We start from the raw sequence: 26,500 nt of genomic DNA on the forward strand, positions 1-26,500 counted from the left end.
AAACTGGAGCTGCCCATCTCTTGTGCTTGTCCTGCATTGATCAGATTGATTTGCACCAAAAGTGATTTTTTTTTCTTTTTTCTGCAGGCGTGAGGTTATGAATTCAGACTTCAGTTACAGCTTTCATCTCAAATGAGGCAGGGGCATGTGTATGCGGAACCATTAGGTTCAGTTTTAACCCCCTTCCCTCTCTTTCTCTCTCTGTCTCCGTTGATCTTACTCCCTTTTCCTTTTACCCTCCTCTCTTCTCTGTTCCTCCCATTTTCTACCTTCTCCTTTTTCTCTCTCTCTTCCGACAAGTGAAGCTCCTTATTTTGCACATCCCTCTCTGTTGAGCGTCGAAGCTTTGAGTTGAGTTATAGATGTCTGCTGGAATTTCTTCTCCCCTCATCCATTTTACTGTTTAATCGATGAGGATGACAGAGTGCAGGTGCAGCCGCGACGTGTGTTAGAGCCAACAGGGACGGCTGCGTGGTGCACTAGGACCGGGGAGAGACTGCTCTCATCGTGAGCGTTGCAACTACAGAGCGGAGCTGTGAAGGAAACCCCCAATTGGATCTGGCGATTATATCCATACATTTCTCTTTTTTTTTTCTCCCCACATCTCCACCGCGGCGCGGCTGAGTGAGGATCGCACCACCGAGAGCGTTTGGGATGGTCAAGCACCCACAGGAGAGGATTAGTAACTGAGCGCGATTTGCGTCAAAGTCAGCTGTCAGATATTTTGGAGGGAGGCTGTCATTTGGCAGCTTCACCCAAACTCGTTTTGTCTTATCATGTTTCACGGGGTTCAGTAGTAGAGTCTTCTCCCTAACCCGGCATCCCTTTTATTTCCAGCGCGCAAAGTCACATCTGCGAAGGAGAGAGCTTGGCGCACTTCTTGCCCACAGGACAGAAACAAAATCTACATCCTTGTGTTTGGAATTAATCAGGACGATTGGCTGAATGGGTGACCTCGCTGAAACACAGAACATCCCCAGCTTGCACCCACTGTGTGGAAAGGTTTTCCTCTCTATTGACCAGGAGTTGTGATGTCCAAAGCCTTCCCTACTGACTGACCCACGGCGTCGTACGATTTTGGAATCGAGTTGTAGGTAGGCCACTTTTTACCTCTTCTTGTACGGACATAACGCGGCTCTTCGTGGCATTTGTTAAAGTTTGCAGACCTCATTTTAAACTAGTTGTTCGATTATGCAGCAATACATTAATCGTTAATGGCTCGGGGGGTTTACGTCGGGCACTTTCAGCAGTTATTCTAGATAAACCACGGAGGTGGAGATGTAATAGGCACTTAATCAGTTTAAAAATAAGGCTCTGGGCCAGTTAAAGGCTTTAAGAAGTTCAGTACCTGTCAGTGATGCAGCATTAATATTTGTTCAAATATAAAATGTAGTAGAAAGCATTTAAAAGAAATGGACAAACAACTAAAGTAAGGAGCAGCCTGAGAGCAAATATCATTGTTTGTGTTTTATTTTTTAACTGAATAGCTCTGTTTTGTGTGTTTGGCTTCCGATGTGTTTGCTCAGGAACTCAATCATGGAGAAGCCCTCTGCAGTGCAGTCTCGTACAGCGGGCCGCCGGGCTCACTGAAGCTCACTCAGGAGAGGATTTAGATAAAGGTGTAAGCGAAGCGGCAGCTTTCCCTGAAGGCAGTCTACCAGTAAGCCTTATTATATGCACAATCCTGTCTTTATACAGGCTGCTGGATGTACTGAGGCAACGATTTAACAATGAAACAAACAGGAAAATACACACACAAAAAACTTGTGCTCGCTCTTTATCTACCCTCTCTCTCTCTCTCTCTCTCTCTCTCTCTCTCTCTCTCTTATTGTGTGTATTTGTGTCACGTGTACACTCACACACCACTGATACAGTTTGAAATGTGTGTGTGTGTGTGTGTGTAGTTACGTGGTCTAAACTGCCACAACCCACAAAACGTTGCATTTTCTTTATTTTCTCCGCAAAGTGTTTCCGTGATATAAAGAAACAAGAATCCCAGCTTCGTGCTTAATCGGTGTGGGTTGAACAGGTTTGGGTTTCGTGCCATTTCGACCTACTGTACGAGTTGCCCACAGGGAAAGGAAAAGAAAAGAAAAGAAAAGAAAGGAAAAGGGGCGGCCCATTGCGTGGAACCGTGCAAATACCGACGCATAACGCATGAATCTGAGCAGTAAAAGATGATCGCATCACTGGTGGTGATCCTTGATTGCCTGCATCGTCAACTCTATTTATTTATTTATACTCTCTCTCTCCCTCTCTCACTCTTACACACACGCACACAAACACCCATGCACGCACATACGCGCGTACACAAAGTAGTGGGCCATTCAAGTTGAATGGAAGTCCACCAGTGCTGTTTCGCTGGACTGCAGTTTAGGTGGGCGACATCAAGCCCAGCATATACGTCGTTAATCATATCTTTTTTTTTTCTTTTTTTTTTTTTTAAATCTGTCTAATAACAGTTTGTGCTGCTAGAGACATCGTGTCAAGGGTCCAGTAAGATTTGAGCCACATCTCCAGCTCTGGTTGTTAACGAAGAAAAGTATTGAGACAAAATGTCTCTGTGCCTCATTTGATTATCGGCGTAATTTTTACGAACGCAGGGCCTCTCCTTAATGAATTCCGGGAAGTCACTTCTGTCAGACGTCGCAAAGTGCGGCGGATAAGCGGCAGGCCGTCGCTCCTGCCAGCAGCGCCTAGTCATTGGGAAGATGACAGGAACTGTCCGTGGTGCTGAAACTGAAAGCTCTTTTTGTTCGACTCTGACCTCATTTTGTAAGTTGGAGTGTTCATTTGCTGCAGTAACTCTTTCATGGCTTCAGTTACACTTTATGTTTGAACATTTGAGCATCAAGTGACCCGCATGCATGGATGGTGCACTGAGCGGTTCATATATTCGCATTAGACAGAAACTGTAAAGAAAATATATAGAAGTATTTATTTATTCCTCCCAGCCATGCTATGTTTCATACATTTTTAATATTGCTCATTCTAATCGAGACATTGTTCCCAATGCTGCACTGCTCATACTGTGATGACACATTGTCCTTTACATCCTGTCCCTTTTTTCATAGATTTGACCCTGAATCATACTTTAAATACTATTACTCAGTCTATCAGATAATTTGAAATTAGTTTCGTATCACAAACAGCAGTCTAATGTCTTGAGGACGTCCGCTCCTGCGGCCAGACTATTAAGTCAAAAATAAATTATTTCTTTTCAAGTCTTTAATCCAGTAATTAATAATCAAGCACACTTTACATTTTCTTTTTGTAGGTTTTAAAAATCACACTACTGTATGAAAATAAGCCACAGAATACAACAGTTTTAGCAGCATTTACAACACCAAATGTCATCTTCACACAACTGATGTTTGTGCAAGGTTTAAACCAATGCTCGAGCTGTAATTTCCATTTGGGCTCCACAGGGTTAAACACACAATTCCCGGTACAACGTGCAGGGTGCACACTATGTCTGCTATAAACACAGTTGGAGAACTGATATACAACCCAAGAGGAAATCAAATTAACTCTGGGGGAGCTGTGACAGCTACTGTGAGCCCAATAATTGACTGCATTGCTTCTCTGTGATTACTGTTGCTTAGTATCTATAAATGTGCATAATTTTCTGTGTATCTCAAAATGTCTCAACACGATAGCAGCATTTGATAACGTTTGCTTTAGGAGTTCTTCACTAATACCCAGCAGGACCATCTTTCACCAGATCTTTTGTGTTAATTGTCATCTGTTATAAAGTGATGGAGTCTCCTTGAAATGGACGTATCCAGGTGATGGATAACATCTGTTTTTTTCCAAGGTTGATTGAATTAAGCCATGCCATAGACCGATTGCTCTCCTACGATGTGAAAGTGATCCTGTGGTGGAGTGTATCAATAAACTGGTGGTTAGAGTGTAAGTGGTGGTGTTGCTTGGAGCAGGCATCCAGTCATGAGGAAGAAGGACACGCTTAGGGAGAGTTCCACAGATCACACAGCAGATTGGGAGCCCTTGGTGCTAACGTCTGTTGGTCCCTGCCATAGGGGGAGAGAGGGGAGGGGCCACACAGAGCTGACCCAGAACCACATAATGGGCCAGCTTCAGGTCAGCTTCCTTACAGAAGCCAGCCCTGTGTCGCTGTTATTTTATCATTAGCAGCTTTTTAGTATACATCACAAGCCCTTGCTCCTGAGTTATTCAGTAAATTAACTGGAGTTGTGATCAGGTGAAGAGACAGATTCAGTGCAAAGCATTGAGCAAGCCCAGCATTTTGATGGCTTTGTTTTGAAGGCTGGTTGCTTTGACGTGGACCCCCATGAGGCCACTGGCAGCTGAGCTCCCACTGTGGCAGATTGATATTTGTAATTTAAGGGAAGCTGTCACACAGCATCCTCCAGATGGAGAGAGCCACGGAGGCACACAGTCAATTAAACGTGGTTTGTTTAGAAATAATCATTTTGATGTGGAAGCTAAGGATTTATTTGTGGCATATTGGCTCAAAATGTCAAAATTTTCAATTACATAGCAAAGAAGAAACTCATTATTATAACGCAACAACGGAATGGTACAGAGAGCTGTCATGTGATAGGTGCATTTAAATACTCTATTATCCAGTGAAATACCAAAACAGTCAAGATCACAGCAGAAAGCACAGGTAAGGGATTTGTGTCTCTGCTACAGAAAATGCTATGGGATAGGTGAAGGGCTAATTCAGTAAGTCCCACTCATGTGAATAAGCATGTGCACATGCATGTTGTTTTCGTCACTGAACCATTGGACGTGATATTTGGCAGTGGGTTGTTTTTTAAAGAGCCACATCTTCCTTGACACACATTCTTGCTTTATTGTTATTCAAACACACAGTAAAAAAGCCTCTTAGTTAACTGCCCCTCAAAAGAGCCAAACATGCACAACACATAGAACATCCATCTCACAAATTAGGACAATGGCATTTTGATGCAAGTTTGATGACCTTCAAGCTTGAACTCATATTTGTATTAATTGGTATAAGCAATAGTTCTACTCTGTGATTATGTGTTAAGAGCTCTATAATTTAGCCTTTCTATATACAGGTGTTAGGGGTTGGGGGTGGAGATGGATGGGAGCCAGACAGAATGGTGGGATGATGCATGTTAGATTTTTATTTACTCTTTTTTGTTTACAGCTGTTAGATATAATTACAACAGTGCCATACCATTCCCTATTCTTATAATCAGTTTGGTAACAAGAACAAAACCGCAGACATGGTCGAGTTCAGTTCAAAATTCATGCACCTGTTCTGAAAATAGAGGATTAAGCTGAAAAAAAAAACTTCAGCCACATCAAGTTATATAGTTGGCTTTTAAATCTTCAGTTCGGAACACTCATAAACTTATTAACAACGAGTAAGATTTTTTCCTCTCAAATCAATTTCTAGCCTTGTTCCTTAGTAGCAAACAGTCAACCGCCTGGTAGTCGAGAACAACCAAGTGGGACAATATGGAAGATCTGATTAAACATAAGGTACCTAGAGATGTGTAAACATGCAGCATTTAACGTGATTGAAACATTAATTGGAAGAATAATTTTCAAAATGTAATCTTCCATCATTATCTGATTTGATTTGTTTAAGACTGTGTTAAGAAAATATACGTATATTTATTATTAATGCACTTCAGCTGCTTTGAGCTTTTTTAAGTAAATTTTTTGTTTGCGTTGCAGGAAGTATTCAAAATCAGATATGTTGATCCAAGAGACCACAGGATACTTGGTTATAGATGCTTGAACTCACTTCCAGTGATAGCTCTTCTGATAAACTCTCTGACATTATCACTTTCAGAAATCTAACACTGATGCCTTGCTTGTTTTTTCTTTATCCTTTAAATTCTGTTTCTCTGCCGGTAGTACCTGGAGCTCTTTCTCATGAGACGTAATTTCTCATCTTTACTGTACTTTAACAGATGTCAATGTAGAGTAAGACCTATCAAGAGACTGAGCTTGGCTTTTGAATTCAGTCACTTGGAATTAGATTTAAGCATTTTAACAGCAGATATGCTGATTTTTGTACCTTTAAGTTTAGGTGAAATGATTTTATGCTTACACATTTGCAGAGCAGGTTCTCCTGACGTGAACCCATCAGATTTTAATTTTCCAGTAGTTTTGCACCAATTATGCCTTCCAGTTTTTGTATCAAAACCCAACCAAACCATAAATACAACTACTGTAAGATCAGAAATCTTTTCCATCTTGTTGAAACCACAAAACAGTCATGTTGTTTTACAGATCGGACCACAAAGTATTTGTGTCTTCATATTATACTATCAATGTTTCATAAGCATTCTCAACAGTATCAGCTCCACTAGAGTGGCTTAAATTCTACTCAAAAGTACATTTTTCTGCAATAATCAAAATTAAGCAAATTTCTAATGAAAGATTTGGGATTTAGGATATGGAAACTTTCAGTTAAATCATGCTGAACTGGTTAGCTTGTTGTGTTTTATAAATAATAATTACAAAGATTCTGAGATTGAAAGGCTTTGAAATAAGCTGTTATAAGGTTTTAGTTTATAAAGAATGTTTGTGGCAGATGTAGATGTTTAGCTGTCAAAGTTAAAGCGTCTACACTGTATTGCCACTGTGGTGCATATTAAAAAGAATAAAATAATGTATTAAAGTGCAACCTATTATTTTAGTTGCTAAAATCCAAAAATACCTTCATTCAGTCTTGTACTAGGTGGTCAGATCGTATATCTACTGCAGCAGCATTAAATTTACCATAAACCTAACAAAAAAGCATGCCAACTACTCATTACCCTAATGAACAAAACTAAAAGCAGTAACTCTTAATGCTCCAGTTGCATAAGGGTTTTCGCTGATTTCACTTGGTGTTACAGCATTATTGTTAGGTGGTAGATGTGAGTACATCTATAATGAGATCGACCACAAACATTATCCCTGCACAATCTAATATGTAGCGTTTCATTAACTCCCTGTCATTCACTATCTGGAGAATATATTTCTCTCATTTTTTTCTGTCACATTTTCTCTCCTGCTTTAGAGACACTTAAGCCTCTTAAAAGTCATCCTCCTACTCCTGACAGTTTTTGCACTAAGTAGCTCTATTAAGACCCTATAAAGATGCTTTGTGAATGATATATCTATGATATTTTGTGTTAATTGTAAGAGAAATATTGCCATAATCCTGAGGGTTTTTTTTCTCATATTTTTGTCAACAGGAGCAACTATTTGAGCTTTATGAGTTTGTGGCTGCATCAGACAGCAGTTATACTGCACAGGCTTTCTTGAAAGATGGCAAAGTTGCTTTTCTCTCGATCAGTTTGGAGGACATGTTGCCCTCTCGGCCGCTTGGTGCACGTAAGCATGTCTTCCAGTTCCATCCAGAAAAGAAAACAAGAAAAACTGTGTGGATACTGTTGACTGTATATTACATGATTGTGTCATGCATTTGATAAAACTTCAATACATCGTATTCCTGACCTCATTCATATTAGTTTCTCCCTCACTGTATACATGCTGCTTTTAGCCTTGCCCATAAAGCACAAAGGGTTAGACCACACCGGCTGTAATGAAATCATTCTCTCAGCTGTCACTTTGCATTGGTTCTGGACAAATCTTAGGAATGTCCTGTGGGATAAGAGATGAAATATGAGCAGTCTCAGCTCATGTGCACTTACAACACACACAAATGAAATGAGTGAAGGAATGAAACATATGAAATACTCTTTTCTGTGACACATAACACACACACACACACACACACACACACACACGACTAACCCTGGTAAATTACTTTGTCTTACAGCATAACATTGTATTTAAAGGTGTAATTTAATCATCTCTGTTTTTATAGAATTGGTGCAGAAAGTGAATCACAGTGATGGCACTCCTTAGAGACATAGATGTTCAAAATCCCACAGCTGGCAGTTTCGTTCGCAAGAAAATGGTTTTTGAGAATTTTCATGATCAGATTCGCTTGCAACAGAGAAATTGTTAGCCACGATTTTTTAGTCGAATGGAGGTATAAGAAAAAAACAGAAGAGAGAGACAGAAGGTGAGAGAAAAGCAACTTTACCTCAATTTTCTATTTCTCAGTTCGTCAACATGTCGCTGAAACTAAAAAGGAGGAAAGACTGAAATACATTGACAAGGTCATGCAAGAATTGGCAAGGGAGAGAAGGAAAGGGAGCTGCAGTAAAAAAGAGAAAAGAAGAGGCGTTTCTGTAGTTTCCTTAAGCTAAAACATTCTGCCCTGTTACAGTATGTTGTCAGCAGCAGTGGTCTGTGTTATGGTGCAATGAGTCTCTCGGGAGTGGGGACTGCCATAAATACTGCACCGTTTTGAACAGTGATGTAGGTGCACATTGTGTACAGAATGCCGGCGATTAGTGCCATCGGTCAGTAATGAGTGGGAACCAAGTCCCAGCCAATTGTTAAAGGTCTTTAAACACGCTTCCAATCACGTTTACACAGAAGCACACACATGGCAGCAGTCTAGCGCAGCAGAAATCTTCCTTGTTAGAGAATGAGCCGAAATTTAAACCCTTAAACGTTCAGATCTCATTATGAACACACACATGCTTTTCAAGTTTGTGTAATGATGGATGACCGCTAAGTGTCTATGTTTGTTAGAGCTGATGCGTGTTTGTCGACGGTCAGTGACATCAATGTGTCTGTTCATCTTGTGTACTTGTGTGTGTGTTTGCATGCCCGTGCACACCGATTTGACACACAGGCCCAGTCAGTCCTGTTCTTGGCTCCAGCAGTGATCTGGCACTTCTCCTAGTCCTGCAGCTCCTGCCATGCTTCCCTCCCTCTCTCCTGCTGCCTCCCCACCTCCTTCTCCTCCTCCTATCCTTTTTTTTTTTCCTCCATCCACACACCAGTGCAGATCAGCCTGCCCAGGCATTGCAGGTTGTTAAAAAACGAATAAAGAATAAAGAAAGAAAGGTAAAAGAGACCGAAAGAGAGAGAAATGATTGCACTTTTACCCAGGCTCTCCTGGTATGTCTCCTCATTTCTTGCTGTTTTTGTAATGCTTTGCTTTCATATAACAGTAATATGGCAAGATTATGTAGCCAAATATAAAACACCACATAGAAGATGCTGAACACATGGCCCGTAAAGAGATGTGGCTATTTACATGCCAGAGTTGCAATCGACAAAACCCCCCTCTCAATATTCCTTTGGCAAAACCTTGGATAACCTCACAGCAGGGATGCACATATTCACACACATACAAAAAACACACACCGCTGCACTGTTGAACAGTTCTGTTTCTGTTCACATAAATCCTGTAATAAGATTCCATCTGAGATAACTGGACTGCTCCCTGCAGGGCCTTTACGCTTCTCTGAGACCCACAGCAGCTGCACTATGGATACAGCTGTGCTTGGAGAACAATCAATGATACTGACTGTGTGTGGATATGTGTGTGTGTGTGTATGGAGGATTTTAAATACCATTTCTAGATCAACAGCAAAAAGTGGACACTAGATAATAAAGTTCAGCAGCCACTCTGACTTTTAAACAGCCCCAACTCTTTTTTTTTTCTTGGTAGTAAAACCAGATTTTTTTTTGTCTTGCTTCACTGGTTTTAACTTTTTTTTAGATTAAAATAAGAATATATAATCTAATAAAGCTAAATATAGCTGCATAATTCAAGAGAGAGAGATACACACTGGTAGAGCCCACAGCTGTCTTGTTTAGTCCAGGTAATAATTTATCAAGTTATTAATCCACTAATTGCTGCAGCTGTTCAGTGTATTAATTGTTTTATTTCAACGAAATGAAAGCAGTCTGAGGAATTAATGTAAATGTTTTTATGCTGAAGAGTCTCTAGTTGCAAATATAGTCACTATATATGGATATTTATGCTTAAACTAAAACACATAATTTCCCATTAGCATTGGTGGATCTAAACATTTTTACATGGGGTTGCAAGGGAGGGGCAAGATGAGTAGACAGGGTGGCGTTAGTTGAGTTTACATGGAGCACTTTTGACCCGATCAAACATCAACATGAAATGTGACATGTAAACACCTGAGCTTATCCGATCAGCCCCGATCAGAATGAAGTTTCAATCTGATCGGGTGGGAGGGGGGTTAACCTTTTCACGATTGGACGAACAGAAAACTATAGGCATGTTTAACACTCTTTCTGTGATGGATGTTGTTTCTGCTCATGCTTGAACCACGTGGAGGTTTGGTGTCATGATGAGTTTCAGGAAAGATTTAAAAAATGCTGTCACTAAAACAGAACTAGACTGTGGAGGATAAAACTTTTAGTTGGAAACTCTGGAGTCTTCTGACTGCTGAGATTTTCAATAATCAGTAGCTCTTTCAAACAAGTTGTTCAAGTAGATATTTGATTAAATTTAAGAAAATCCTTTTGGTTGTCTTTATTTTCTTCTTCTAAATTAGTGCAAATTGTGAGTGTTAAAAGTTTTACAATCAATCTTTCCATCATGTAAGCACACAACTGATCAGATCACTTTATTTAGTGTGAAAATAAACACGTCAGCTGGAATCTCTGTCAGATTCATCTCAGTAATAAAGGAGAAAAATTTGTTAATGTAAACGTAGCTATTGATTGTCTTCTCTGCAGTATGGGAAAATCCCCCAAATCTACAAAAACCATTTAAAACAATTTACTCCATTTTTATCCTTCTAAGAAAACAAAGACTATATTTAATCATAAATTTAAGAAAAGAACCCTCAAAATAAACAGAAAAAGAAATTAAAGTGCAGGACAGATATCAGCAATCTTTTTTTAAGAGAGCTGAAGATGACAGTGCTGTGCAGCAAAACATCTCACAAACATCAAAATCTGGAACTTTTGCAACACAGAGAACAACTAGATTCCTCACATAATTATCCCTGTATTTTGATATTTCCAAAAAATATATAGTGACAACTAGAATTATCTATTAGAGTTTCACAGAGTTTATAATAGAATTTGAATCATATTGAGTTTTATTTATAAATACTGCCTGTATAAATTGACTAGATAAGTAAAGTTTCACTATTAGCATGTTGTTTTATTATGGAACTTACTCATATTCCTACACATTGCCTTCTTTGTTTGTGTGTGTGTGCGAATGAGTGTTTGGGACCTCTGGTTGGCCAGAGGCACTGTTCTGCAACACCCATAAGTTGCTCTTATTGGTTCAGATGCTGATGAAGCCCATATATCTTTCACTGTGAAAACAGACAGGGTCTTGGACATTTTGTTGGCAGTCAAGAAGACTTTTCCATCTCAGTTCAAGTCTGTCATTACTGTTGTTTTGCTCACACTTTGGTAAGTTGCAACGGTGTGTTTGTTGTGTGTGATTTAGCTTTTTTTCTGGCATAAACAAAGTGGGTTATTGTTTATGAATGAATGTTATAATAGCAAATGTCTTCAAAATTATAAGAGTTTATGGAAATTTTCTTTCTTTCATATTTTGCCTCTCCACACTGTGTGTGGTTTCAGATATTGAGATGCCGTTTTATGAAACTCTAAAGCTCATTTTTTCCAAATCAGTGACAGCATTTTTAAAGTTTATTGAGTTTGAAGAAATAATCCATCACAAGGAGTTGCCTCTTGCTAAATTCCATCAAAATGATTAAAAAGTTTTGGTCCACAAACTTTTCTATCTGTGTTTCATCTGCACAAAGGGGGATGTTGAGCGAGCGGAGATGAGAAATGAGGTGGCATCCAATATGTCTACTTTCTGATTCACTGATTGCATTGTGGTAAAGAGAATGCAGGCTTTAGCAAACAGTTAGCATTCTGCATGGTTTGCCTTTTCTCAGGCTTGCCCTAAAGCAAATTGGCTATTTACTAGTCAAACCCAAATGCTGAGAGAAAGTAGAACCTTGTTGCATCACATTAAAATTATTGGCCAAGTATAAAAACATTTTGCTCTTACTCACACTTTCACCATTTGCAGAGCAAGAAACACACACACACACAAAAAAAATAATAACATGAATTTGATAAATCTAAACATACAATTACGTTTAAAGATAGTTTTCATGTATAAGAAAACAGGCATGAAATAGAAATTAATGACAAGAGAACAGAAAAAAGTGCTATGTGCACAGATTGTCTGATTGTTAATTATAAAGAAGAAAAATGCAAAAAAAAAAAAAAAAAAACGCTTGTCCGCATACTGCTCAGCACAATAGTACAAATTGTAAATTGCACGGAGATGATGAGATAAAGCAGATATCTGTGCAGCTGAGATAAATTCATATTTGTTTTCAATCAATAGTGTTTTTACACAAATATGCAAAACCTAATTTACTGAGCTGTGCAGCAATCCGGGCCAGATTAATGTTATCCACATGCATCTCATGTTTTAGAATGCACCGGTATAAAAAGTTTCTGAAGGAGTGACTGAATGTTTCATTGGTTTCTTTTTTATCTGTTGCAACCAATCTCAACCTCCCTTCCTTCGGTCTCCGCTTTCCTCTCAATTTCTTCTAGCGCTCTCTATTCCCAGCCTGTCCCTAGTCAAGCAGAGAATCGATTTTTAAACAGGCAAGACTCTGGGGACTGAGCACAGAACCATTACTGGCCTCATTTAGGCTTCATTGCCACGACGATGGCTTCTCTAGACAATAGGATAGACTCTGTCATGGATACCAAAGCGTAAATGCACATTCCAGCTGAAAACCGCTCAAGCCAGCATTTCCTGTCTTCAGGCAGTTTTGTTTGTTTGTTTGTTTATTTATTTTTTTGTTAAAGAATCTTGTCCGTTTGAGAGAATGCGACGTGATGCCTCTCCACACATCGGTAATGCGCCCATCCATTTCACAGTTGCAGTCAAGAAAGGAGGGGGATATAGCTAATGTATGGACCGTGTTCTATGCTTTTTTACTGCCTGCCAGCTTTCTCTTTTTCATTTCTGCCACACTTTTTGTAAAGTCTGCAACATATGGCAGTGTGTCTGTTCTGTAAACAGCGGCTGCTGAGTCCTCATCTGGGAACTGGGCTCTTTTATAGCAGCTGCATGTCTATCAGGCATATGATGCATGTAGAGCCAATCAAGCCCTATTTCTCTATCTAGGATTGAAAGGATCCAGGAAAGCAGCACTTGAACAGTTTTTCTAGCATGATGCTACATCATTCTGTGATCAAACTGCAATGATGAAAGTGAGATATGCACTTCTGAATTGTTCAGGAATCCCTTCAGCTGACATGTCAGCTGGTGAAGAAGAAAACGCTAAATACAAATGAGATCTGGATCTTAGAGTCCAATCCCAACAAAAGTTTAGAGATTGACTTGAAAGGCATTCTGTTGCAACAGTTGCAGATTTAGACATGCGGTTTGGCACTGTGATGAATATTTGGATGCCCTCTAACAACAAATGCCAGCAATTTGGTAAATGAGCGATATTATGTTCTACTCTTGATTAAAAAAAGAATTCATTGGAAGGAATCAATAACCATTTGGTGGTATTTTTATTCAATTAGATTGATGAGTAGATAGAGTTTAGATGACCCTCAAGATCCCCCAGCTCCCTAGCTTGGCTACATCATTCACACCTAAAGGAAACTTTCATATTCAGCTTATTCCAAGACTGACCTTAATCCTCCCCAAATTTATAAGAGTGCGTTTTGAGACTGAAAAACAAATGAGACAGAGCTCTGGATAAGTGTAACTACACTACATATTTACTGTATTACATTGAGCGTGTCAGATTTATTACCCTGAATGGCAAAGAATATCATAGAAAAGGTTAATAAACCAACTGTTTTTTTTAATCAAAATACTTTAATAAGTTATTTAACAACATTAACCAAAGAGATTTTCATATAAAATAAAAGGTGGAGATACTAAATTTACTGAAAGGTACGTTACCAAATGTCTTGAAAATCCAGTTCCAATATTTTATACTCTGCAAATGGTTGTAGGTGATAAAAGTCCTTCCACATAGGGACAAGTTTCTACTACAGCTGTAGTTTATTGTTTGGACATTTCATCCACCCAGAACCGGAATATCTGGATTCCAAAACCACTGCTCCCAGGTGCATCTTTTTTCACAACCCGATGACACAAACAACCCCGGAAACGCTGTCAGTGTTCACACAAGAGCTGTATTACACACTGTGTTTCAATAAAAAATAAATAATTAAAAAATAAAAGAACGAACACCGACAGAAAAAAGACGTGGACAGAAGTCGAGCCACCTTTTCAACTACAATTTCTGTTGCAGCTACAACCAAGTGCAGCCTCCACTCCAATTTAAGTTTGTTTTAACAACTTATGAAATTTATTTAGGCATCTGAATATAGTCTATTGTGTATTTTGGAAACCTGCAGGTTATAATAGAGCCTTGTGACTCAGTGATTGTCTTTCAGGACCAAATCTGCTCACTGCTGATGTTTACTTCAGTAAGTAAAGTCCAGCCTCTTTGGTTCTAGTTAAACTGATGTGAACGGGGGCCGGTTCGCCAGCAAGCACTGAGCTTCTCAGACTAGACAACAACCCCTGGGTCTGTGTGAAAGGACAAGCGCAGACCTTTGTCTGTTTCTTTGGCCTTTTTGCTGGCGGTTAGCATTTGTGCACGTTCCATGTCTTCTTCTCAGGTTTTGGTGTATTTCTTTGCCAGCACCACTTACAGACTTGATATGGATATTACAGCATTTTCAATGGAACGTTTTTGCATCTTCATGTGGATCTGGCCTAAAATTGAATTGGAGAGAAAAGATGATGCAACCACTGGTTCCCTAAGCAATTCAGTCTTTTCTGAAATGGCTTCATATAAATACAATTATTATGAATTGGACTAATGGGAATTATCTAAGCAGTTAGATTTAATTGGATTATAAATGGACAATTTCTTCAAAGTTGCATTGAGATGACTCCATCATGGTACTGTACAAATAAAGCTGAACTGAATTTAATTTAAACTAATTGAATTAATAAAACCTAGAGTAAAAAGAGAAACTTACCTGAAACATGGTGGAGGTTAAATAATGCTGCAGGGCTGCTGCTTCTGGCAATAGGAGTACCGAATATGATTCAAAGGAATGACTCAATTTAAAGGTTTCTAAGGCCTTTCAGAGCTAAATGATTTACCAGCGACAAACAGCAACATGTAAAGCAGGAGTCTTCAACATGACTTAGGCTCAAAGAACTCATTACACAAAACAAAAGTGGATCCAAAAGAAGAGGTGGTTTTTCCTTTTTAAACTGGCTAATAATAATTTGTGACCTTAATCCCATTTGTAGAGAACTGAAATGTGTCATGGAAAAATGGACCTGTGCAAGCTGGAAAAAGCTGAAAAAACATAGCAGTGCAGGAGTGGCTGTAGCTTCTATATGGTCATAGAAACATTTTAAAGATGTTTCTAAAGCAGCTGAATAGTAGTGGGATTTTTTTTACAGTAACTTCCATTTTTTTTTTACAGTAACTCCATTAATTCATTCAGACCCGAGGTTTGCTCAAAGCGTGGGAACTGCAGCACATATATGGTGTATCAAATATTAATGTGTTTTTTTTAAATCACTTGTTTACAAATATTTTAATAACTGTTTAATTATTCAACCATGCCCCAAATACAAAGTGTTGTAGCGTAATAGTAAAATAGATGGAAGAAAGAATGTGCAAAAAAAAATTTGATGGTTGAATTATATGTAGAGCAGAGGCATCATATCCAAACTTAAAGGTCAATATCAAAAAGGTTAGCTATGATCTTGATGTCCTAATTTGTGTTACATGTTACCACTAAGCTATTACAATCATCCTCTTAAAATTATATTCACTATAGAAGGTGAACATAACCTCTGCTGTGTTCTTTAGACAAGTAAAAAATTTATTAAAGATGATGTGAAATCTTCATTGTGCAATTTCTTTTTGTAGTATGGGAGTTGCTGGTTTATGTATGTTACTTTGTGTTTAAAAGAGATGGTTTGGGTCAGAAAAAGCAGTTTATTGCACATCAAGCAGCAAAAACAAGCTAATTAATTGAGGCAACAATGAATCAACTCTTGTATTCTGTGAGGCAAAAACAACCATTTTTGTCAATGGAGCTTGGTACCTTTTCAGAGAGATAGTTAAAATACATTTTCTGACCCTGTTTATAGGAAGGCTTTATGTTTCAGTCTCCTGCTTGCTTCAGCAACTGGGTAATGTAAAATGAAAACACTGATCAGTTAAAGCTTGAAGTGTCATTGATTACAAGGGGCCTTAATCAACAGAAGCGGACTGAAAGTGCCATTTAAAAGCAAAACACAAATCAATGGTGTTGGTATGGTCTAAGGTTCAGTTGACAGTATGTTGCTATAAATAAAACACTTATATCACGCTGCCTTACTTCAAAGAAGCTAACGTGAAGCGATGATAAATATGAAGGTGTACCATCTAGCCAAAGTTATGCAATGGCCCTTAACAATGTTTTGAGAAATCAGCAATTTGGTTTTGTAATTTCAACATTAGCAGATTGTTTGCCTGCTTGCCTCTGACTCAAAATATGCAACAGAATTGAGTAATATAAGCACAAAAAATGATTTCACCAATTGTAGATTTCTTCTATAATGTCATGAATCTGTCCCAGTCTTTTTGTAGCACTGCTTGAATTCTAAACTGTACAGAGTTCACAACACACCCCACACATAGTGCACAGTTGCTGTACTCTACACTAGGGTTGGGCATCTAAGGTATAATGCCGATCCAATACGCATCTCGATACTAAGTATCCGATGCGATATATTAACGATACATGTGTGGCATTTTGCGATGCGGTATGATACGATTTACACCCATATCATGATACGATGCAATAATTCAGTACTATTTAAATAGATCAATTTCATGTAGTAATGTGAAAGAGGATGCAGTGCAAATGAATTAGTTTGATTTTTTATTAACCAAGTAAAGCCAAGACATTTTTACAAACTGTTTTTTCTCTCAGAGCTTGAGTGTTGGTTTACAGTAAGGCCATTTTAAAACACATGGCACATACTTAGGCCAATTTTAAAACACATGGCACATACTTAGGCCATTTTAAAACACATGGCACATACTTAGGCCATTTTAAAACACATGGCACATACTACTTAGGCCATTTTAAAACACATGGCACATATTTAAGTATTTCCAAGAAAAACAATGTATGAGTGCAATATATACTAAAATATATATGTATTTGCACTCTTTAGAAAGAAGGCTTACAGTTGCACAATAACTGTGATTTCACTTTTCAACTGGAGGAAGGGGATGCAGGGACACTGGCAGACGCTTCCACAACAACACCGTGGCGCCGCTTCAAGTGAGATATCAGATTAGTCGTACTGCCCATGTATTTTACAGATGCGCGGCACATTTTACAAATTGCAGCTGTCTTGTCAAGTCGTCCTTCTTTCTTGTAAAATCCATAGTGTTCCCAAACTTTGGACTTGAAACTAAGTGGAGGATAAATGATCTTGGCGTCCGACATGTTTGTTTTGCTAATTCGCGCTTCCTGACAACTACCTGTGGGCGCATCACTGGCTTCATCCGCGCAGCCCCCATGAGTTGTAGTGTAAACATCCGCAAGTCCGTTGCTTAGGCCTACTTTATGTAGGTCGTTTAAATTATGCGCTAAAAAAACAGGTTGACAACACTTGTTAATAAATAATCACATTCTGTATAAAAAGAATAAGCCGTATCTCAGAAAAACCGATGCATCTCGCAAAAACCGATGCATCTAGATTTGCTTCAAAAGTTTCATTCATCCTCTGCTGCTCTACCGATGCACTCGCATCGTGCACGCGCACGACCGCGTATCGATTCATATCGGTTAATCTTCCCATCCCTACTCTACACTGATTAACAGAACATCATACTTTTTAGCTAGTCCTGCTCATGTCAGCTGCTAGCTAATCTGTTTTACCTTCCCAATGAAATGCTGGTGAGTACAATACCCCTTAGATGTCTCAGCTGCACTCTTCTGCCTAAAAAGAAAAAAGAAAAAAAAGTCACAAAAAAACAAAACCCTAGCACAACCATTTTTTGAAGCTTTATTTAATCCCAAATTGTGATCAAGCTTGTGGTACATTGCTAAGCAGTTCAATATTTTCAGTCGCCTTGTAATAACTGCAGTTTTGTCCAGTTACTTTCATGCATATGACTGTTAGGAAACATCAGTCTATATTTTGATTATACTCATAATAACATAGTTAAAGGAGACTTATTATGCCTTCTTTTCACAAGCTGACAAAGTTTCTTGAGGTCTTAATAACAAAGACCAAATAACACAGAAACCGAAGTAGCTCCCTTTTCATGTATTAATTTACACTCAGAGCACACAACAAACAGACCTACATTTCCCTCATCTCCACTTTGACCATAGACAACTCTGGTGCCCCTTTCAGGTATAGTCTTGTCATGAGTCATCTGTTCAATTAACCTGATTTCTTAGAAAACACATTGCAGATTCTAACCGCTTCTGGCCAGCCAACTTGTAATTCCTCTATCATGTCGGCTCCATAATCTCCATAAGCTCATTCCTCTGTTAAAAAATGTCCTGGTAGGGTGTTATTAATGCAATTTGTATTTATTGAAGTTCTCGCTTTCAAGTAAAGTATTATCTGAAGTTTAAGCTTGGTATAAATAAGTTGGATATCCTTGTATATGACCAATCTTAACAGCTCACTGAATAACTTTTATATGCTTGCAAGCACAGAAAAAATCATATATATTTTATTCTGAATCCTCATGTATGTGTTGACAGTACAACCTCATTATGTTGTAATTAAATAGTCTGTATACATTTACACGTGTTGTCTACAGACATAATGTTGTGGAGAGATATGTCAGGTTCAACGAGCAAAAAATAGCAATACTGTTGTGTCCATGGACTTAAATGTTCAGGTATTTGTTAATAAAACAAAGACACTGCAGTCATTATCTGTTAATTAATTCTATAGTTGTGTCATATCCATTTAGTGATTAAAATGTTTTTCATTACAGCAACAAGAGTAACAAGAGAACACATGGACTATTTGCATGGTACTTTCCTAGTTGTATTTGACCACTCGAAGCATTTTTACACTTCATGCTAGATTCACCTTTTCACACACACAGTCATACAGCACCTTTTAGTATGAGTGCTTTTAAGATGCTATGTGTGTGTGTGCATATCTAGATAGATTTTTACTGTGTGTTGGGGTGTATTTTTGACATTGTTTTTAGTGCACCAGCTGCCCCCAGAGGGGTGTGTACACTAAATGGGTGAAGAGAGGGTTGGCCTCTGCTCTCTATCAAAGGCAGCATTGACTGGGAGCACGAGAGCGTCTCTGCAGCCAGTCATCCTTGGACAGCTGACAATGGCCTGAGCACTGGGGACGTAGCTGAAAGCAGTCAACAACAACTGGGGAAAAACGCTTCGCTGCTGGTGGAATGTGTCTGAACTCAAACCTCAACAACTCACCGTTCCGCTCCTGACCAATCACAAGCGAGTGACTCGGGTTTGCCTGCAAGCTCTTTCAGTTAATTACGCACACAGTGTTGCTTTTTGTGTTTGAATGTGCTCTTCATGCGCTTGTGTCTAGGAGAACAGCAGGGGAGCGGATTGGCTCAGAATTGTGTGGTAATTAATCTCACTCAGTGAAGAAGTGCATGTTGGGACCAAGGCAGGGCATAGCTCACAGCACCTTGCTTGTTAGCTCTAACCACCTATGGCCAGCCCCTGGAGATTAACCAGGGCTCGCCACGGTCAAAAGCGGTCAAATGCATTTTAACGAAAGCTCACTCAGCCTACTACCAAGATTATTTTTTATTTGCAGACAGTGATTCACCTCACTACTGCAAGATAATACTCATGGGGCTTGACTCACACTGTGACACATCTGGCAAACAGCAGAGCAAACACACATGTACACACAGATGCTGCATCCAGCAAACATCGGAGCAGGTAGACATACACGAAGGATAGCTGCACTGTGCTGTGCCCTGCACTAGCTCTCCCAGCATGAATTTCTTTGACACAGTGACACACAGAAACACCTTTGACTCATTCACTTGTGTGTGTATGTATGTATGTGTGTGTGTGTGTGTGTGTGTGTACTTTCCCTTTGCTTTTTGGTGACGCCTTTAATGGTGCCATAGCTAAAGCTACACATTTAGTAACAATGAAACTTGAGGAGCGGCAGCAACACTCAAATTGAGTTTCATTCCAATTTTACTTATGATTTTAAATATTTAACTTGCACTGTATTAAAAGTATCAGTGTCTTTGCAAATCTCCCAGAGCATAACTTCTCTACAGCAAAAGCCTGCTGAAGCAAATAAATAATGTAGGTTCAAAGAATAGAGGATTAAATCTAAACACCATAAATACATATCTCATGACTCCAGGATATGATATGAATACAACGGAGGAAAATCTTTTCACCTGTCGAATTCTCATTCAGTATTCTGTGCTTATTACTCATGCAATATTGATCAAAAACTGGTCTGCTCATGTGTATGACAGTCAGTTAAATCTTGTGTATTTGCTCTGGTTTACCTGCAGCACCATTATAAATTATCATGCTCTTTCTTTGAATACTATATTGATGAACCTCATACTTTGAGCCTTATATGTGTAGAATTAAATACACATGTATACCAACATAATCTATTCTCCTGTGTAAGAATTCCTTTTATGGAACAGATTTATGAATTGCCTGAGCAGACGACATGTTTTACTGAAGACAGCTGTTCCAAAGGTGTTAAACAAGTGACGGGGCTTTAAGAAAGCAGCAAGATGAGCATTTTCAATGTCTAGGTTTTTCGTCCTGGCAACTTTTCAAGCTAAGACTGCAGTGGAGGGTGCCCCAAAATTGGATTAACTCCCTAAATCACAAGATCAATCAACCACTGCTTGGCATGCCAAGATGGCAGAGCGTCCTTCTCTATCTTAAGATGGCATAACTGCATGCTATATTAACAGTAACAGAGCAGAAACTCTCTGTGAATTCTAGAGAAATGAAAGAAAAAGAAAAGTGGAATATGAGGGTTGCATACGCATAGTCCTCTGTGCACAAGAGAGTGTGTCAGCAGCAAAAAGCTTGAGTTGGTCATTTCATTTTGGGAAATGATACAGCTATCCTGAAAGATACAGTTCCATAACCGGTGGCAAGTCAGTAAATTCCTCTTTGTTAAGGCCAGTCAGCAGGCAATGTTAGGCCGTGCCCCTCATTTTCTGATAAAAAAAAAAAAAAAAAAAAAAAAAAAAAACAGCAGGCGAACGGCATGTGTGCTTCTGTGTGTGATGATGTGTGCAAGCTTCAAGCATCGCTGAAGCGTAGATATCATGCCATGCCTCTGTGTGTGCCTTCTCAAACACACCTGCTCCTGATGCCTCAGAGAAAAAGCTTGGCATGCAGTTAACCACACAAGCAAGACGATATCTGTGTGGTACTATTTACCTCTGTTCAGTTCTTTATACAGTTCAAAGTCACCAACCTCAGTCAGTTAGAATCTGATACCGTTGGATTGTTAGAGATGGTTTTGCTGAGCAATGGTACTGCAGCATCATAGCATTCATGCACTGTTACCTGAATAAGTCTCTTTCATTTGTTGTAACCACCTTTGACCATAGTGCAAAATAGCATTTTCACAGAAAGTCCCAAAATTTGTAAAATGACAATTCCCAGGCTCCAAAATTATTACAAATGTAAATTTGCTTTTAAAAATCGTGACAAATTCTAATTTTGCATTATTCAAAATTGTTAAAAATGAATGGTAATTATTTATTTTGTTAAATGATTGTTAAACTCCATCTGGGCCAACATGACTTAAGTTTGTTCACTTTTCTACTTTACTGTCACTTGCAATTGGCTTAGGACTTGTTAATAAGTAACTACATTTAGAAATGGAAAAATCCATAAGTAAGATTTGGCATAAAAAAAAGTAAATTGCCAGGGTGGGTGAGGCGGGGGTATCAGGTATAGAGAAGGGAATTCTAACAGATATTCAGGGGAAACTGACCTTTACCAAGAGCAAGTGAATGTAGTAGATAATGTACTTTTAATGTACTTGTACAGGTTAAACTCAAACAATTAGAATATCACACAAAACTTAATTTTTTTCAGTAATTTAACTTAAAAAAGCAAACTAATAAATTATAGAGACTCATTAAATGCAAAGTGAGATAGTTCAAGCATTTATTTTTTATCATTTAAATGATTATGGTTTATAGTTAATTAAAAAAAACCATAACACTTGTAAAGGACTCTTGAGCATTTAAATGGTCTCTCCGTTTATTTCAGTAGAATTGACAATCATGGGAAAGGCTTCTGACCTGACAGTTGAGCAGAAAACCATCACTGACACCCTCCACAAGAAGGGAAAGCTTCAGAAGGGTAATTGCAAAAGAAGCTGGATGCTCTCAAAGTGCTGCATCAAAGCACATCAATAAAAAGTTGAGTGGAAGGGAAAAATGTGAAAGAAAAAGTTTCCCCACTAGTAGGGATGACCACAGCCTGGAGAGGATCATTAAGAAAAGGCCATTCACAATTGTGTGGGAGCATGTGTGTGGGAGCATCACAATTTCTGATGAGAACAAACTTTCCATTTCATTTGGAAATCAAAGTCCTAGAGTCTGGAGGAAGAATGGAGAGGCAACGATCCAAGACACTTAAGTGCAGCGTGACGTTTCAACAGTCTGTGTTGATTTGGGGAGCCATGTCATCGGCCAGTGTTGGTCCACTGGGCTTTATTAAGTCCAAAGCCAAGGCAGTTGTCTACCAGGAGATTTCAGAGCACTTCATGCTTCCTTTAACAGAAAAGCTTTTTGGAGATGCTGACTTTATTTTCCAGCACCTGCCCACACTGCCAAAAGAACCAAAACCTGGTTCAATGACCACAGGATTTCTGTGCTTGATTGGCCAGAAAACTCCCCTGACCTGAACCCCGTAGGAAATCTATGGGGTATTGCCAAGAGAAAGATGAGACACATTAGACCTAGCAATGCAGAAGAGTTAAAGGTCGCTATAGAAGTATCCTGGTCTTCCATTACACCCCAGCAGTAGGCTGATAACATCCATGCCACGCTGCATTAAGGCAGTAATTCATGCAAAAGGGATAATTCATGCATGATTAAATCTGTACAATTCAGGATCATCCTAAGTAAACAATTGTAGATGAAAAAATATCACTGGCTTTTACAAATAATGCTTTCTTATTCACTTTAGATGGCCACTTTGGTTTTAATGATCGATTCATCCATTCATCCATTATCTGAACCCAGTTATTCCAGTGCAGGGTCTGAAGGGGGCTGGAGCCAATCCCATCTGCTACTAGGTGAGACAGGGTACACCCTAAACAGGTCAGCAGTCCATTAAAGGGCAATAAAGGTCTCATTTAAATGAGCCAACTTTTTCCTGATCTGTGCACTGACTTGTCCCCCCCCCAATCAAAATTTTTTTTTTGACCCACCACTGACAATCAGCAAGACAAACATTATCATCCTTGTTTAAGAGCTTTATTTTAACACTACTCTCTTTTTTGCAGGGTGAGAAAACATAGCTCACATAGAAATGAAAGTCATAGACTGTAAGACAAGGCCACTTGAATGTTAGGTGAGTAAGTAACACACATGGTTAAAAAATTTCCCTTTAGCCTTTTGATTCTACCAGGGGACCAAGTGAACCTTTAAGGTGATCAGTATGTTATTCAGTGCTGCGTGGGTTCCTTTTAAGCATGACAAAATGTCCTAAGAACCTTTGAAAGTTGAGTAATTGATGAAAGAAAATAAAACAGCTTGAACTCTCCGCTTAGGCGCCACCATAAAGCTCCATTTTATGCAGGACCGAATCACTGGATGGTGAAAAGCCTGCATTATGGAGTCCACAGACTGGTGTCTAATGCGTGTTAATGCTTTCTCTCAACCTGTCCATCAACGAGCAGTCTGTTCTGGCGAGTATACACTGAGAGGTCAGTTTGACCTGTCAACCATTTTGGCTTTGATTCTTAGAAGTTGCTTTTTAGCACTTATGTGTTCCAGTGACAGCTTCTTTGTGGTGAGAAATACAGGAAGTACAGGGAGGTGAAATGGAAAAAGAGGTGTGGGCAGATGAGGTTGGTTGGATGTTCATGGTGGTCGTGTGAGCAGCACAATGCCTCGCTGTGAAGCAGGCTGGTGATGTCATAGTTGGCAGGACCCAAAGCTCACTGTGCATGTGAAGACATGACATGATTTGGATACAGAGGAGGGTCATTGACATTGTTATGCTGAATTAGACTACTGAAAAAGGTCCACAGCTGAGTCAAACTGGAAACTGAGGGGATGGAAAGGCAGTGCTCTATCATTCAGAGACAAACACTTTGAATGCCAATCTTCAGTAGGGCTAAATACATAGTACATTAGTTCTATAAGATATAAAGTTACAGTGAGACTGTTTATTAATATTTAATTTTTTTCAGTCTCTGCATTGCGCTTGTCTTGTGACCATGGCAGCAACAGCTACAGATGGTTCATCAAGAGTGCTTGAAGAAACTAACCTCTAACAGATCTGGATCTTTGAGCTAGCTTCTCATTAGCTGTTTGTGTCTTCCTGCCCAACCAGACATTAAGCTCAAGTTGCAGCAAACAAACACATAGAGCTGACTTACTTACGTTCCCTTTTTTCAGGCTTTTTCTATGAAGATTTAAAATTATTAATATGTGGTAGATTTTTTTGGCAATGCGGTGTTCATCAGCTGAAAGTTGTTTCCCTAGCAGAATGTGATTGAGGATGGGAGAAAGGCGTCTTTTTTACAGCAAGCGTTGAGTGTGCCGTGTAAACACACCCTTAGAGAGGCTCTTTTCATTAGCTATGCAAATCTGGGCACGTGACTTGCTGCAGTTTCCAAGGTCCCTCCTGGCTCTGTTTGTCTTAGTTTCAGTTTTCAAAGACCAGGGCCCAGTCTTGTCCTTTCAGGTTCATTGAATTAATTTGCTGTGGGTTGTGTTTTCTTTTTTTTTTTTTCTTTTTTTTTGGGGGGGGGGGGGGGGGGGGGGGGGGGTATAGTGAGATTGACAGAAACATGGATTTGGATATTGGTGAATCCATCCGTCTCTTCCTATAACCTTTTAGCTGCTTGGTGCTTCTGAGGCATACAACCAAGAAGAGTATTATTTTCAGTAAGTAAGAGCTTTGCTTCCTTTTTTTGTCATTACTTGACCTAAAAAAAAAGTAAAACATATTTCAACCCACACACAACCAACACAGAGAATCCATCATCCATCAGTCATTGCTTCTGGCCAATAAATACAAAATTTTGAGCTCAAAACTGTGGCTACAATAAACTCGAGGATTATGGACCAGAGCAGCTGCAGGTAAACCAAAGTCTGACTGCTGAGAGTGAAACATCAGGCGTGAGAGCAACTCCAAGATTTTTAGTTTGATCCTCAGAGATCCACTTTACCCACACATTCTTGTTCCTGCCTCATTGTGTTCTGGTGCTTAGTTGAGAGTTCTCCATGAGTTTTCATTACAGGAGGTTGCTTTCACTGTAACGGTCCAGTGTACAGTACACAACACAACAGTGGCGATAAGTGGCACCAAGGCCAGATTGACTGCAAATATCAACAAGAAAATAACATTCTGTAGCACATAGTTATCAACAAGTCCATTAGACTGTTGTTTTTCACACACACATATATATATATATATATATATATATGGCTGTCAAATGATTAAAATTTTTAATCACGAGTCATCACCATTTGCGATTATGTCTGAAATTTGCACGTTTTTACTATACTGTTTCAACAGAACAAGCCAATGCTTACAAATATATACTGTTAACTTAAATTCCCTTAGGTAAACGTCAGATGCCCAAGGGTTGGTAAATGCAGCATGTAATGTACTTCTATATGTTCTAAAAAAATCTCTACCATGTTCTAGATCATAATTCAGAATTCATATATCATCAACTCACAAACCATCTCCATGGTAATACTTTATGTCATAAAACCACCAGATGTGAGGACTAAAGTTAACCAGCCAACATTGATGAAGGAACTCTGATAAAACTGATGATCTGGATAAAAACATGTTTTTCTTTTATGACTGAAGTGTAAGTGTTTGTGCAGCAGTGATAAAAGTCCAACAGCAGCATCACCCAAAGTAAACACCTGTTGATAAAATAGATCATTGGCTGTTTGTCTCACAAGTTTTTCTTCACTTTTTTTACATTAGATGATGACTTTAGTTGTAATAAGCAGGGTAAGACAGTGTATTTGTATAGCACTTTTCATGTACAGGACAATTCAAAGTGCTTCACATAAAACAAAAGTATTACAGATATTAAGAAATATATTATAAAATAATATATATATATATATATATATATATATATATATATATATATAATCAGTTCAATATTTCATAAAATCTAGACCTAAAGAAAGGTCTTATTTGTGCCCCCCCTTTTCCTGGTTAGTGCTCCTGCCCCCCATCAGAACTTTTCTAGACCCGTCCCTGCATAGCTGAAGCGTAAACCCTGTCTACCAACAGCCAGCCACTGTATTAGATAAGGTCCTGAAGTTTCCTCTTTCTCAGT

The 26,500-nt window shown here is 38.9% G+C and overlaps 1 protein-coding gene across 7 annotated transcripts in view; it reads left to right on the forward strand.

Annotated features, from left to right (window-relative positions):
• Positions 1-319: 319 nt before the first annotated feature.
• il1rapl1a (interleukin 1 receptor accessory protein-like 1a) overlaps positions 320-26,500 on the forward strand; it is a 188,427-nt gene continuing 162,246 nt past the window's right edge. For 4 of the 7 annotated variants that reach the window (XM_042002236.1, XM_042002242.1, XM_042002241.1 and 1 more), the window contains exon 1: positions 320-1,094. The gene's annotated coding sequence lies outside the window, so the exon portion shown is untranslated. Of the gene's footprint in view, positions 1,095-1,526; positions 1,661-7,332; positions 7,351-26,500 lie in introns of those variants that run through there. The other 3 variants (XM_042002238.1, XM_042002239.1, XM_042002240.1) reach the window with 3 other exon arrangements.

The sequence above is a fragment of the Melanotaenia boesemani genome, chromosome 12, assembly GCF_017639745.1.
Source record: "Melanotaenia boesemani isolate fMelBoe1 chromosome 12, fMelBoe1.pri, whole genome shotgun sequence".
In the NCBI taxonomy this organism is placed as follows: Eukaryota; Metazoa; Chordata; class Actinopteri; order Atheriniformes; family Melanotaeniidae; genus Melanotaenia; species Melanotaenia boesemani.